Genomic DNA, 16,660 nt, shown 5'->3' with positions numbered 1-16,660 from the left:
AAAAAAAAAAAGTTAAAGAGGGCCTTCTTGTGCATTAATGAAACAAATAGACGTTTTTAGATTAAATTTACAACAAGGAAGGGGATTGTTCATTACAAATTACACAAAGGTCAATTAAGAAAAATACATAAAAGGGCGATAAACATTTAAAGTCGTGAAAGTCAAAGAATATAGTTATTTCCCTTCTCATAATAAATAAAACATTTGTACGGGGAGATTGCAGAAAAGATAGTGATGATTAAGTTGTGAAGTCTTTTAATTAATAAATTAATAAAAGGAATATATATATATATATATATATGCCGGAAGTGGTAATGGATGTAAGCACTCCACTACCTATAAAATGCTTCCAAATGGTATGCGTCTCAAATAGCCTCTGACAACCAGTCCAACTCCTAACCTTCATGAGTGACTCAGATATTGAGTCCGGAGGAACTGTTCTCACTAACAGGAGAAGGGGCAAAGGCGAGTAACTGGCGCTTTAACCAGTAAGCTTCGGGCAGGAGGGGCTCGTTAGCCATGGCTGGCTACCCACCTAGGAGAAGGAAAACTCTGAATTCAAACCTCTGTTACCTTGCAGCTAAACCCAATCATGGGAAAGGCTTCGGGAGTCAACCCTGAGGAAAAATCAGGCGCTGGCGACCCTAAGGCAGTTTGCAGCACACAGTGCTACACTCTGGCAGAACCTGCGACGCCGCTGACCCCAAACTGTATCGGCACTGCGTTCCTTTGGATACATCAGCTGCGTGGAGAGGGGGGAACTGGTGTGTGGGCGACATCGTTCCGACCATGGGCATGCATCTCACCGAGATGATCCATAGTCGCTTCGCGACTGAAGGAGGCCATAGAAATATATATTTATATATACATGGGCGTATCCAAGATTTCTTTCGGGGTGGGTTTGAGGGGCCAAATATATAAATATAAATTTATGTGTGTGTGTGTGTGTGTACATCATTAATCTTTATTACATTCTGCCCTTTCGTTCTTTCGGAAGACGTATATTGTACCCTAGAATAGGTTCCTGGAGTTAGTGGAAAAATTGTAGATTCCCCGCCCTTGCCAGCAATGGGGTTTGGGGGAGCGCTGTGAGACCCCCTCCGCCAAGCACTATTTTCGGTATTGAAAGCCAACAAAATACATATTCTGAGATATCTACAGTATCCTGCTATTAAAAAGTTTTATTTTAAAAACCTAATCTGCTATTCTTACTTACTTACCCTTAACCTATCCTCCTGCGCCATTCGGCGTACTGGGCGGCAAGCTGTATCCACAAAATCTGTCACTGGCATGTCTGAACCCTTTTCCCACCTGCTCTGAGGATCTCCATGAAAAATGAGTATATTAAATATTTCTCAATTCATGATTTCTACAATTACTATTTTTTAGATAAAATGTTCAGATGATGAAAATAACAGGGGATCAAATGACGGGGGATGAAGTGACCGTGAGATGAAATGACTAGGGTATGAAATGACCGGGGATGAAGTGACCGGGGATGAAGTGATCGGGGATGAAATGACCGGGGATGAAGTGACCGGGGATGAAGCGACCGGGTATGAAATAACCGGTCACCATATTTATAAACTATCGACTTTTATTCCCTTCCCCTTTTGTTTTGGTCATGTCACGTCACAGTCACGTGTGCTTTGTTACTAGACTGAGAGAGTGAAGCAATCCTGCTACTTGAAACATGTCAACCAGGCAATTGTGTGGAGCGCGTCCTTGGTATTTCTACATCAGTTCTGTCTCGCATTTGTTCAAGATAGAAATATTGACCGCCTAATCTGGATAGTCACGCGAGTCAAAACAATTTTTGAAACGATTAGGATGCAACTGGTTGGCATAAGTCTCAATCGGTTCGCCAACATTTGCGGCGAAGCGGGATTCATACTTGGCTAAAAAAAAACAAAAAACAACATATCAGCATCGGGCACGTTTAGAGTAATTTGAGAACCTTAAAATAAAAACGTAATAGTGTAGTGAATGTTGTAGGACCCATTATCATCTAGTGCACATGCTCAAGTGTTAACTCTTTCTCTCCTAACTGACGATACCAGCGTTGATTCCACCAGAATGTGGTAAATAATTACGGAGAGAAAGTGTTAAGATATTTTAGTAACATTGACAATATAATCTCAGAAACTCCATGTAAACGTGTTCATGGGTTTATCCACACAGCAAGTCTCAGAAGATATTTTTACAATTTCTATTAGCTTGCATTCTCTTCATGGTTTAACGGTGAAATTGTAAAACATAAAAAAAAAAATCCTTACGAAACAAAAAAAAAAAGTTTTCTAAAGGGGAAGAACTCCTTAAAACGATATCTACCAATAATGTACAAACTATTTCCCTAATTATTATAAGTATAAAATAATTAATTACCAATAATTAATTGACTATTTGAGTATTTTTTGGTAATTGATTCGCGTTTTGTTAGGTAAAAAAAATTGTTTAAAGTATCAACTTGATCAGTTAATGCGTGTGCGAGAAATAGTGTTATCAATTAGTTAAGGGGACTAAACCCAATAAACTGATCCATATCTGTGAATACTAAAATATTAGTTTCCCTTGTTGCTATTAGACGAAATAGTAAATTAAAAGTAATTAATTGTCTAATTGGTTACTTTTTTTTTAATTGATTCATTTCTTGTCTATGTCAATAAATAAAAGCGCAAAGTTTCTACTTGAGGAGAGAATAAGCGTGGGAGATATATCGTGTACACTAACAGTAAATTTTCTAGGAAAATCGTTAGAGCCGTTTTTGAGATCAGCGTGCATGCAGGCTCCAGGTTCCACGAAGTTCTGACTTCTGATAGAGGTATTGTATTAATTGTAGAATGATACACTATAATGTATATTTATAGACATAAGATAATCTGACAGTCTTACTATATAGATTGCTTCTGTCCTCCTGAGAAGTATATCTGCATGTTTAATAGGCAAATCTTTCGGTTCCAAATTGCTAAAACAATTATTACAATGGAATAGGGAGCCTAATACATATTTATATTCTCAAACGTCGAATGCGGTGACCAAAGTCCAAAGTATGCCGGGGAATATTTGTGGGGGATAAGAATAACAATTCTTTACGAAATAAATACTTGAGCTCTCCAACTATAGATCATGAAAAGATTAAAAACACTCAGCAGATATATCAAACAATAATACATTTCATAGTTCAGATTCAATAATACATTTTCAAAAGTAGAGTAATCATGAAGTCTCAAACTTATGAGCAGAACAGATTTGAGGACTCCAGCTCGTATCCGTTTAAATAGGTTTTAAAATGAAAATAACCCAAGACATGTTGACTGTTATATGTAGAATCTTTATTCTTCCAGAAGTCAATGTGTAAGTAAACTTCCTGTTAGTCCTGGTTACACTTTTCTTGAGACCTTGACACTGCACCACGTGACAACAACCAGAGAGAGTTAGAACCAATGATCAACTTTTAAAAACCAAAGTAGAATCAGTTAGATCTAGATCTATAAAATGGAAACACTAAACTTTGGAAAATGTAACCTATGTAATCTTTTTCTTCTTTTTAATTTTTTTTTGTGTGTGGATATCTTGAAGTTTTGTTTTTCAACATCCTCAGATTGCCGTGACCTTTGTCTAATGTCCATGACATCATTCTCCCATTATCTAGTTTGTCTAGTTTGTTAGCTCATGTGGTCAGAGTGGTCAACTGAGTCATCAGGGTCCAGCCGGTGTGTTTAAAGTGAGAAACTCTGCCTCCCTAAGGGAATTCATTAGTCACATGACCAGATCAATTACTTGTCTCTCGACGGTTTACACTTTTCCTCAGTTTCTTTTTATTTCTCTATCGCCCGCTCTCTCTCCTTCCCTCTCTCTCTCTCTCTCTCCTTCCCTCTCTCTCTCTCCTTCCCTCTGACTCTCTCTCTCTCTCCTTCCCTCTCTCTCTCTCTCTCTCCTTCCCCCCCTCTCTCTCTCTCTCTCTCCTTCCCCCTCTCTCTCTCTCTCTCCTTCCCTCTCTCTCTCTCTCTCCTTCCCTCTCTCTCTCTCTCCTTCCCTCTCTCTCTCTCTCTCTCTCTCTCTCTTCTAGACGTACAGTGTATTTGTTTCATTCCACACTTTTCTAGTTCGGTCATTGTCCTCTTGACAACATGAAGAGTCTAACATAATCACAAAGATGACTAAAAGTATTAACCTAAAATACAAAATTAAGAAAAAATATAGGAATAGGCTTACTTCTATCTCGGCCTTGCTTATTGCAAGCACAGTCCGTCCGTCTATCACGTAAAAAGTAGCAAAGTTCCCCTTTGTGACCTTGTGGTCTTTAGGGCAGATGATGTAAAGCTCACCTGTTTCTTTGGCCCACGGTTAACGAGGGTGTCATGTGGCAAGCACGACGACCAACCGCCTTTACTTTTCCCCAACTATAGTCAGGTTCCCATTAGAGCTGGGTGGACTCAGAGGCGCTCAAGGATCCCGAAATAAAAATCCCAGTCCTCACCAGGATTCGAACCCGGGACCCCCGGTACGTAAGCCATCCACCGCGCCTCCGTCTATCACATTGATATCATTTTATTAGGTTTTTTTTTTTAGTAAATTATGGTTTAGCGTTTGATGTATTATAGCTACTTTATTTTGTATTCTTTTGTCCTGTACTTTAATTTCCATTTTGTGTCATCATATTGTTTTCAAAGAAGTGTCGACCAGAATTTAATAAAAAAATAAATAAATTAGAGAGCGAGAAATCAAATCTGGACAACAGTCAACATACAGAATCTATTTGTTAATCTATGCGTCTATTAAACCAACATTGTATCCATCTATTAAATTATTATTCTATAAAAATCTGTCTATTAAATTATCTTTCTAAAATCTATTCTCTTATAATTCTGTCCATTCCTACATCTCTCAATCTGTTCATAAATCTGTTCATAAAGCTGTTCATAAATCTTTTCATAAATCTGTTCATAAATCTGTTTATAAATCTGTTCATAAATCTGTTCATAAATCTGTTTATAAATCTGTTCATAAATCTGTTTATAAATCTGTTCATAAATCTATACATAAATCTCTACCAATCGTTTTCTGGATCGAGAATCACGATATAAGACACTAAACGCATAAAGACACAAGAGAGCCGTCACAATGATATCTATGTCTAATTAAAATACTTTTGAGATGAATACGTTGTGACTCAAAGAATAAAAGCATATTTTTTTCATCTTGTTCTTTTAAATCTAGTTTCTAAAAGGTTATACTTTCAATACATTTACCGTCTGAGTTTGTTGACTTTGTTGGAATGATCAAGTGAAACAATCTCACCATTGGCGTTGACTTGGCTACAAAAACCTTTTTCTTTTTTTTTTGCTAAGACCATGGGAACAAGAAACAACTTCCAAAGTAATGTTTGTGTTGACATCTGAGCTCTTCCCATTTTCAGTTGGCAGCAGTTCAATCTGACAAAATTTTGTTGTGATCAAAATCTGGCCATGTGGGTGCTCACGTCATGACAACATAGAATAATGTGGACAAAATACATTGAGGAACTGACTTTCGAAATTATCTTTCAATATTAACAATATCTAGTTATTCTAGTACATTAATATTTTATACATTCTACTAAAGCAGGGTTAACAGACACTTACATGTCCAGGGGAGGACACAAAAGATGACAAACCCTTACATAGGAATGACAACTTTAAAAAAACACACACTAAGATTACATCGCATTTTATCAAATCATGCTGATAACTCAAAGTCCTTTAAGACAAAGTGATGTTTCTCAGCAGTGTATTATTTGTGCAAACATTATATACGTGTGGAACTCTATGCCTGACATTTTCTTCAGATATGCATCGTGAAAAAAAACACTCTCAATTAGTCAATAGAGAGTCCATGCCTATTTTTTGTACACTGTGTGGTCAGCGAATACAAACTTTTGACCTCAGCCTTATGCCGGGGCTGCAAAAGAAATAAAAAAAATTCACAGTACATCAGGAGATCTGAATAAATCGTACTGCCTAGAATATACGATCTACGAATACCTGTTCAAGAAGGATATTTAATAACAAGAAAGTAGTTCGCTTCAACATACTCGTGTATTTGTATAGAGGTTATGAAACATTGAATGAGGAGTGAATTAAATTGATGAAAAATATGCCACTGCAGTCTACAACTGTGTAAAAGCCGGACATTTTCCAAATGTTGGACGATGCCTGTTGGACATAGGACAATATCCCATTGTACTAGTACGCCTGGTAACCCTATATTAAAGCAGTCTAAATCTATATAAAGAGCACATTCATTAACACACCGAGTAGACATGATTATATTGACGATAGAGATGTCCACAAAGTAATGTCTACGTGGACATGATTATATTGACGATAGAGAAGTCCACAAAGTAATGTCTACGTGGACATGATTATATTGACGATAGAGATGTCCACAAAGTAATGTCTACGTGGACATGATTATATAGACGATAGAGATGTCTACAAAGTAAGGTCAACGTGGACATGATTATATTGACGATAGAGATGTCCACAAAGTAATGTCTACGTGGACATGATTATATTGACGATAGAGATGTCTACAAAGTAAGGTCAACGTGGACATGATTATATTGACGATAGAGATGTCCCCAAAGTAATCTCTACGTGGACATGATGATAGTGACGGTAAAGATGTCTACAAAGTAATGTTTACATAGACATTGTCACCAACACTCGCTGAACAGCCCGATGATTTAGCAGCTCATTGGTGTACTGGTAACATGGCAATTCACGCTGACAACCAGGCTACGTGGTCGCCATGGCAATGTATACACCTATCATAGCAACCACTGTATTTTTTGTGTGTTTATAAACATATTCTATAACCTCTCTAACAAAAAGAGAGAGAGAGAGAGAGAGGCAGAGAGAGAGAGAGAGAGAGAGAACTCAAACCACAGAGCTAATCGTTGTCCAGGCTTTGACTCGTTTGTCATGGCAACAGGCCTACAAGGTCATCTTCACAACAATTAGTTAGGTATAAAAAAATGAAATGTGTGCGAAGGAGGTGTGTGAGTGGAAAATATAAGGGAAGAGACAGCAAAGACGAAACATTATTCCACGCTTGTATTGATTCCCACCCATAAGGAAGTAACGTATTCATCTCAAGTTCCTGCTTTTAATAATTATTATTATTTCCTAGCAATATCGAACAAGTGGAAAAAAAGTGTTATGAAAGGAGCGCTTTGTCAATTCCTTTTCTTTAAAAAACATTTCCTTCCAATTACTTCCCCTTTTCTCATACTTCAGGTTTTATTTTTAGAATATTGAAAAAGAAAAGAATTACGGACAATGTAAAATCAATTGAATTATTGTGATTAAAGAAATACTTTTTTTTAACTTCTATAATAAGTTGTGTTGCATCTTAAAAATTAAATGAAGAAATGATCTGATCAAATAATATTTGGATATCTTGACTTTCAGTTCGAGGCAATGTCTTGGACTTTTTGCACTTCAGTGTGTCGCTTTCATTTTTTTAAATGGTCGTTCAATAATTTGTGTGTGTGTGTGTGTCATACATTTAATGTTTATAGATTTCATTACAACTACTCTTATCATACCAGGGCCGGCCTTAAATAATCGGAGGCCATAGGCGAAGTGCATTTGGTAGCTCCAAATCCAAATAAAATAGAAAAATAGAAATAAACACTATACACATAGACATAAATAAATATAGACTGGCCAATTAAAGAGTTTTATGAAACGAAAATGTGTGACTTGCAATTTTGTGTACTTTATTATACAGCATTTATGAGCAGTATAAAAGTGCTTTTTTAACTTTGATACACACCCATATATATTGTATATAAGGAGGCAGTGTAGATTTGTTTAATCTCTAAGAATGAAGATCATGCAACTTTTCATAATTCGGAAATCCGAATACAATAGATATACATGTTTTCAAGTTACATGAAGTTACTTCCTTTTTCCAGTCTATATTTATTTATGTCTATGACTATACAATAAAATAACACAATTTCTATTGTTTTGTTAAAACAATCAATGCTGACGATTAACGAAATTTAATAAATTAACTCTACATTCTCCGCTTTTCGTTTGTGTTTAGATGTAACAGAATTGATATATCGTTTTGACCTAGTTACCAATAGAACTAAGCAAAGTACTTCTGAACATAGTTGTCTAACAAGTTGAACAAAAACCTTCACTAAGAAACCATGTTACAGTAGAGATGTAGCGCTAGGCTAGTAGACAAAGGTCTCTGTTATATTTGAGTTTTGATCTAAGTTTCGCATTTTTTATATAAAAAATTCCTGTGCCAAGCCCTAACCAATTAGGAGAGCTTATCGGCTGCCTAGTTTGCCTATATAGCTTAGAGGCTGCCTAGTTTCCATATGCTTAAGGCCGGCCCTGGTCACGGGTACAAAAAATGTCATAGGCTATGGGGAGATGACTCGTGAATTAGGAATAAAGCAGGAGTGAATTGTTCTGTAGGATCATCACATGACCGGAAGCATAAGCTTGAAACGAAAGTTTAGAAACAGCCATCTTGTATTTAAGTGAGTCACCATGTAGTCAGAGAAAAAGAAGTCTCTGTTTTAAGTTACAATGTCATTTTATTGTAAGCTATAAAATATAATATTTGATATTTAAACATGTACCAAAGTATTGATTCTGATGTTTTGAGATGCTCATGCTTAGTCACAGTCATTTGCTCCATGTTTTCACCTTGATTTGTAAGATTTCGTTTAAGTTCTTTAAACGATAAAATACAATAGGGGGATAAAAAGGGAAAGTGAAATGAAGAAATATGGTGGTGATATGATGGAGCCTATACAAAAACATAAGTCAATGAAAAGTGGAAGATTGGTTCTGATATTAAAGTAAATAAAATACCAATGTCAAGGGCGCTATAGTAAAAGGTCACTGTTGCCAACTAATTAATAAAACGTAGTTAATGCTTCAAGCAAAGGACTCCACGGTGGTGAGAAGTGACACAAATTATTTGATTTATTAAAATACTTCGCTTACTAATACTTTCGTATTCTATACTTCGGATAAACAACAACAACAAAACTTTCTTTTTATGTCTATTTACCTTCATGTATAAGGTATAAAAATCTACAATTGAGCTGTTGTGATTCAAATGCACGCGACCATGGCATGGATGGCAAAAGAGAACAACTGATTCGATCAAGAAGAATTAAATACTGACTTTCCAAATGGCCCAATTTTGTAATTTATATTTTTCATTGAGATAAACATTCTTATTTATTTTATTTGGAGATTTTCATACATGGCGAAAAAACTGTAAACAGTAAAGTAGCTTTTTGGTGAATCTGGTGTACAAAGTAAGTGATGATAAGCTTTGGTGTTTCTGAAAGGTTTCTAATGGCAAGTCTTAGCTCTAGGAAATAAAGGTTTAAATGTTTCAAATGGCAAGACTTAGCTCTAGGAAATAAAGGTTTAAAGGTTTCTAATGGCAAGACTTAGCTCTAGGAAATAAAGGTTTAAAGGTTTCTAATGGCAAGACTTAGCTCTAGGAAATAAAGGTTTAAAGGTTTCTAATGGCAAGACTTAGCTCTAGGAAATAAAGGTTTAAAGGTTTCTAATGGCAAGACTTAGCTCTAGGAAATAAAGGTTTAAAGGTTTCTAATGGTGGCAAGACTTAGCTTTAGGAAATAAAGGTTTAAATGTTTCTAATGGTGGCAAGACTTAACTCTAGGAAATAAAGGTTTAAAGGTTTCTAATGGCAAGACTTAGCTCAAGGAAATAAAGGTTTAAATGTTTCTAATGGCAAGACTTAGCTCTAGGAAATAAAGGTTTAAAGGTTTCTAATGGTGGCAAGACTTAGCTCTAGGAAATAAATGTTGAAAGGTTTCTAATGGCAAGAAACTATGCAGAATACAATTGTCTAAATTCTTCCTTCTAAACACGAACTTATTTCACTATGAAGGCAGCAATAGACTTTCACTCTAGGAAATAAGCAATAGCGGGATATAAATAACCATTTTGAAATTATAGGCTAGTAATTATTGCATTCAATAAACAAAAATACATTTAGAAATTTTATCATTATATTCTTTGATTGAGTTGGCAGCATTGAGGGTCACTTAGCGTCCTTGAAATTGTTGAGTTGATTGTGAAAATCTCCACTATTGAAGTTTAATGTGTGTCAGTGAAACGCCTGTATTGGTGAGTAAACCATATTCAAGTTGAATCGATGATGACAGCAGTTCCGGCCTAAGAATCTTTAACACGAAAGTTCCTCTACCACACACGATTCACAGAATACCCACAGAATAATAAAAGTCCACCCTCAAATTGATAATCTCAAATATTTCACTTTCAAAACAAGCAAGATTAGAAAAAAATAATTCGCTCTTACATTTTAATCTCTCAAAAGCTACGGTCAGAGGGCTTTTTCAGTGCACGGACCAAAGGTTTGGAACTCACTCCCCATTGATCTGAGACAGACAACATGCTACACTACTTTCATGAAGAACATTAAGAACCTACCTGTTTAAAACTTTTTTAGATTAGTTTGTTATAACAGCGCCCTGGGCCTACATTTTTTTTTTAACAACGCTTTATAAATAGTTATTATTATTAATATTAATGAATGATTTATTTCCCTTATTCGATATCAAACAATATAATTAATTTCTAAAAATAAATGGACTAATTGGTTAATTTTTTTTATATTAATTCATATTTTACTAAGAACAAAGATAAATAATTGTTTAAAGTTTCAACTTGATCCGAGAATGGATGTGGGAGAAATAACGTATTCAATTATCTAAGGGGACAAAACTTTTACATATTTATCCGTATCTGTAAATACTGAAGAATGAATTTTCCGTGTTGGTATCAAACAAAATAATTAATAATCAATAACTAATTGACTGGTTAATTATTATTTTTTTACTGATTCATGTGTTGTCTAGAGTCTAGGGCTAGGCCAATGAATAATTGTGTTTCAACTTGCTCCGAGAATGGGTATGGGAGAAATATGGTGTGCTAGGCAGAGTTGATATTAGCTTTGGAATGAGCTTATATAGGCATTTGAAATATCTCTAAGTACTAGTATTACTGACGGACAGAGAAACAAAAACAAATTCTTGGTATTCTCTGGTTCTTTGATTGCTGAATGGTTAGAGGCCAAATGAATATTCTAAATAACATCGTTCTAACTAACATTTTGGCTAACCTTTAAGGTGTCATACTGACCCTCTTGCCTTGAATGAAAGATAACACCTGTGACCATGTCCAAGTCTAAAGGTGTCTAACTGACAGTGGCTATGTGACAGTGAGTATGCCAATTTTATAGTGGACAGTGCCATGTAAGCATGACCTAGCACTTTTCTGCGGTCAAGCATTATAAATCTAAGGGAGGCAACTCAACGAGGGATCAAGGTGAAGATGAAGGATGTTTATTGCCACTCCTAACGCAGATGTAGCCGTAGTCCGCAGAAAGTCTACTTAAGGTGACTTATCGTTGTCTGGGCCTGTTTAAAATGTGTGACCCCGCGACCTTTGTGAGAATTCTCCAGGTGTTATTCAGAAGCAATCTGCTGCCTGCTGCCTGCTTTTTCTGCAGTGAGAACAAAATGGCGTCTGCTTTGATCCTATAGTCCCCAAATAAGAGCGGAATAGGACCAGGTAATAGGGAGAGATGATATGACGAAGTATTTTGGAAACAGGATCAGGGCAACAGTGCCAAAGGAATTACAAATTCTACAAACATGTAAGTATGACCAAAACTAAAGTGTCTAAACTTAATCTAACTTTTCAAAGCAAACCATACACTTTAAGGCAGTATGCTTGAAATAAATAAAACGTATGGCATTTACTATTTTCATCTTAAACATTTTCTATCATTCCTGGAACAATATACCACACAAAATAACGTACAACTATGAGATCTTGTAGCATTCATGACGTCATTTTTGGGGTAAACAAGCGTCAACCAAAACCGCTGCAGGTCGACAAGGGACAATAAGACACCACCACTAAAGCCAACGCAACGCCGACCAAGCGAATTCACAGCGACCTCCAGATCCGGACAATAAAACCAGTTAGCAATTACAATGCTGCTGTCAAAGCATTAACCTCGTTTTGAATCTCGGCGACCCGATCCACCACGTGACAGCGCGATTTTCGCCGTGCCAGCACGTCAACGCTCTCCCAGCATCTCCGATTCCGAGTGCACGTGATCTCCCCATCCCACCGTAGAACTTCATTCACATTCCAACTGCTCGATCACTCTTGGCTGTCTTGATCAATTCAATCAATAAGATGGCATGCGTTTCTTTGAATAGGAACAAAACAAAACAAAAACAAAACGAGTCTTAAGCTATTTTTTCTGTTTAGTAAATTTCAGAATCAATACGATTTCTATAGTTTTACCAAATTTGGAACAATGAAAGGGGAAAAAATGAAACAAAATAAGGTCAATGCTTAGAACAATTACTGTAAATAATTTCAAATGAAACTTTCTTTTCAGAAAGGCAATTGCCACTTACGACATGGACGCCCATTGGTCATGGGTTTGGCAAGAAAAAGGGTTGTTGCAGACAGGAGTGGTGCTGAAAATCTATAAACAGCATTTTGCTTCTCAATGCAATGTTCTAACTGATCAACTAACTGAATTATCTAGCTAAATAAATTAGAGACATTAATAGCATTTCCAAGAGAAGAACTACCTTTTAAACCTTTCAATGACAACTTTAGTCTAGAAATATATTTTTTTTGATAAATACAATCAATTACAAAGAAACACAAACGCAAAATCGGCCCCCGAAGTGGTCCACCCAGGCAGGTAAAAAGGCAGGTTTCAATATTGTCAGAAAGAATGTCTGAATGAAATTCTATCAAAGACAAATGACAGAGACGATCTTGAGTGGTGCCCCAAAGGTCCAGCAGACCCAGGGATAGGTGAAAGTGAATGTGAAATTTGATGTGAACCTGTCCAAACTGATTTCTTATAATGATTATCTAATTGATCTAATTGTTTTGTATAGGGTCAATCTCTTATTCAAAGCCTCATAAAAAAAAAAGTAATCCTTAGTTCAGTGTCTTGTAGGAGTCAGGACTCCCTGCAGTTCACCCGATAATATGAAAAACTACTTATTAATTGTTGTTTAAAATTATGTTCCACTTATATGCTCTTTGAAAAAAATAGTAACCATTTTTTTTGTAAATGTAGTATAAAAGTCTTGGAATATTCGGAATCAACCTTTCCAAGTTTTACAATGAATACACCCATTATCGTCTGCTTAATAAATATCGTCTGCTGATTTCAGATATTAATGTATTTCGTTCAAGCACATCGACCTCTACAGTGTCAAGTTGGAAAAAATATTTTGTAATCGTCTGCCGATCATCTATCGACTTGGCTTAGTGGACGTCTTGCTATACAGACGACAGTCAGGCCCCTACCCATCACTGTTAACTCTCAATGTTTTGTTCTCCTGGCTTCAAAGCCATGACGATGACGTCACTTTCCCGGTCAGTTCCGCGATGCAGAAATAAAGATTTGCTTAGGCCCAGTAGAAATACAAGCAGTTGTTTTGATTGAACAGTCGTAGTGCCGTGTGGCGTGCATTCAGGGGAAAGAAATATCCGAGGGAAATAGAACTAACGTAACAGATGAAACACTCCTAGCCTCGTATTCATTGCTCGTGGTAGATAGCGTGAATCTCGGGTGGCATCGGCGAATCTGACAGAAACATAAATAGAAGAGAATTTTTATTCACCTAGAAAAAAATTGCTTTTATAAGAAAAAAAACATTCAGAATAAGATAACTTTACCTTCATCTATCCTTTAGTCTGCTGCACCGTTGGGGCACCACACAAGATCTGTTGACCGTCTTTCTCCATCCCCTTCTGTCTTTTGCCTTGAATAGAATCTCCTTCAATAGCAGTCCCGTCCATTCTTTTATGTTGCCTTCCCATCGCTTTCTCTGTCTGCCTCTTCTTTTTCATCAACAACACTACCAACAAAAACATCAACAACATCATCGCCATCAACAACATCATCAACAACAACATCGTCATCAACATCAACAACAACGTCGTCATCAACATCAACAACAACATCATCAACAACCTCGTCATCATCATCATCATCATCAACAACATCGTCATCAACAACATCATCAACAACAACATTGTCAACAACATCATCATCAACAACAACATCGTCATCAACAACATCATCAACGACATCATCAACAACAACATCGTCATCAACAACATCAACATCATCAACAACAACATCATCGACAACATCATCATCAAAATCATCAACAACAACATCGTCAACAACATCATCATCAACATCATCATCAACAACAATATCATCAACAACAACATCATCAACAACAATATCAACAACAAAACATCATCAACAACAACATCGAGATCGACAAAAACATCATCATCAAAAACAACGAAATCAACAACATCAACACCGACATCAAAAACTACCACAACAACATTAGAAAAAGTTAGAATAAGTAAAAGAAACATAAAACCGTAGACCTACACACAATCAACACACAATAAAACACACAGACGATGAAGAAAAGAATTGAATGCAATGACCAAATAGCAACTCAATGGAAATCATCGCCAATTCCACCCCCGTGCAGCGGCACTTTCAAGTGAATGGGGAAGTAAAGAATGAAAGTGGAAATGAATGAAGAACTAGAGACAGACACACAATGAGACAGACACACAATGCGACAGACACACAATGAGACAGACATCGAATTCTTTTTGTTGTCATGCGAGAGATGGATTTTGTCAAAGACTCGTGCTGCTGGCTTTATTGCTTGCTAGAAACGAAACAATCCTTGAGGTCTAGCAGGAAAGAGTTCTCTCCTCCGTTTTCTCTTTTTCAATTTTTCTCCCTCCCTTCCTCTCTCTCTCTCTCTCTCTCCTCTCTCTTCCTCCCTTTCTCTCCCTTCGTTTCTCTTTAAAAATATTTTTCACTCTCACTCTCTTTCACTCTTTATTATTCTCTGCCTCTGTTCGTCCATTTTTGAAGTAACGTCTGTATTATATAAGATAATATATCTTTCTTTCTTTGTCTCTTTGTTTCTTTCTGTTTCTCTCCATTTAATTCTGTATCTCTCTTTTTCCCTCCCTTTCTTTAATTTCATCTCTTATTCCCCCCCCCCCCGACTTTCTATCTCTCACTATTTTCCTCTCTATCTGTGTCTCTTTCTTCTCTCTCTCTCTCTCTCTCTCTCTCTCTCTCTCTCTCTCTCTCTCTCTCATGTTGAGTGGTGCCCCATTGTGGTGCAGCCAAGTCAAAGGCATTTTCCTTTTCGTAAAGTAAACGTGAGGTCATTGTAACTATGACGCTTCCCGGAAACGCTTTTCCAACCAGTGCAGACGTCAACTTTCTCTTATCGCTGATTGACATAGCTGAACAAAAGACTCTTACAAAACCGCTAGACAAGATTTAAAAGAAAAGTAACATACAAATACATAGTTAAGAAACGAAAAAAAACAACTTAAATCAACTTTCTTGTGTGCATCAGTAGAAGCAAAATTTGTAGGTCACTGGTAGGTCTGTCTTGATATGTGAACTATTAAAGTCTTCATTTGGAACGCCTACAGACTCCATTATTAAAAAAAACAATGACCTACTATTTTAGTGACCTACTATTTTAGTGACCTACTATTTTAGTGACCTACTATTTTAGTCCCGAAAAGACGTCCTGATAATGTGTAGTCATAATCAACAGTTGAGATACTAACGTGGAAAGTAGGTCAGAATGAGATCCACCAGAAGTAGGAAATAGTTTTACCATCAGTTACTGTAGCGACATCCTAAAGTTAAAGTGCGCGTATCTTAAGTTTCCTGTTGTCTAATCTGTGAAGGGAAGGAATCCATTCAGAAAATTTTTTCTATTACATATAAACTCATTCGAACTCAACAAAATAAATTGAAACTTTTGGAAATCGACTCAAACCTTATTTTTTATTTTTACCAATTATTTTATTTGTATACTCATATTCATATTGGATGAAATATTGAACAGTAGTTTCTTCTTGATTTCCTTACACTAAGTAAGGCACAGTCAGTAACGAAAAGTGTCTAGTATAACATGATTTAAAAACGGTATTGACTTTACTGCGTAATCATTATTATCCAAAACTACAACTCTTTTTTGCTATTATCCAAATTTTAAAAAATAATGTATTATTAGAGCTAGCACTACATCAGAGAAGATAGCACATTATAATAATGGATTCAAAGTTACATTTAAATAAGGTAGCACAACACTGTAATGGGCCTAGCAGCTAGCCCAAAGTGTCATTAACACATAAGTACAATAGGCCTGCATAAAAATGACATTAAACACATCAATATGAATACAAGTTAAAAAAAAATATTAAAAGTTATTTTTTTTCTTTTATTGGACCCCAAAAATGAAATATCACAAAGTGAGATAGTTTGTCCTAAAGTCTTTGTAAGTGGAGCACACGTTTGACTGATATGATGGACCCAAAACAATATTATGCTTTGACGCCCTGCTTACTGTTATCATTTAACACATGCCAGTCAGTGCAGGATTGACCTATAATGTCCTATATGATTAGGGCATCCATTTTCTTAAAGCATTTCGGGGGGGGGGGGGAGAGGAAGTCAACAT

The sequence above is a fragment of the Biomphalaria glabrata genome, chromosome 5 (genome assembly GCF_947242115.1).
Source record: "Biomphalaria glabrata chromosome 5, xgBioGlab47.1, whole genome shotgun sequence".
NCBI classification, from domain to species: Eukaryota; Metazoa; Mollusca; class Gastropoda; family Planorbidae; genus Biomphalaria; species Biomphalaria glabrata.
The sequence above is the reverse complement of the archived record's forward strand: the minus strand, read 5'-3'. Positions refer to the sequence as shown.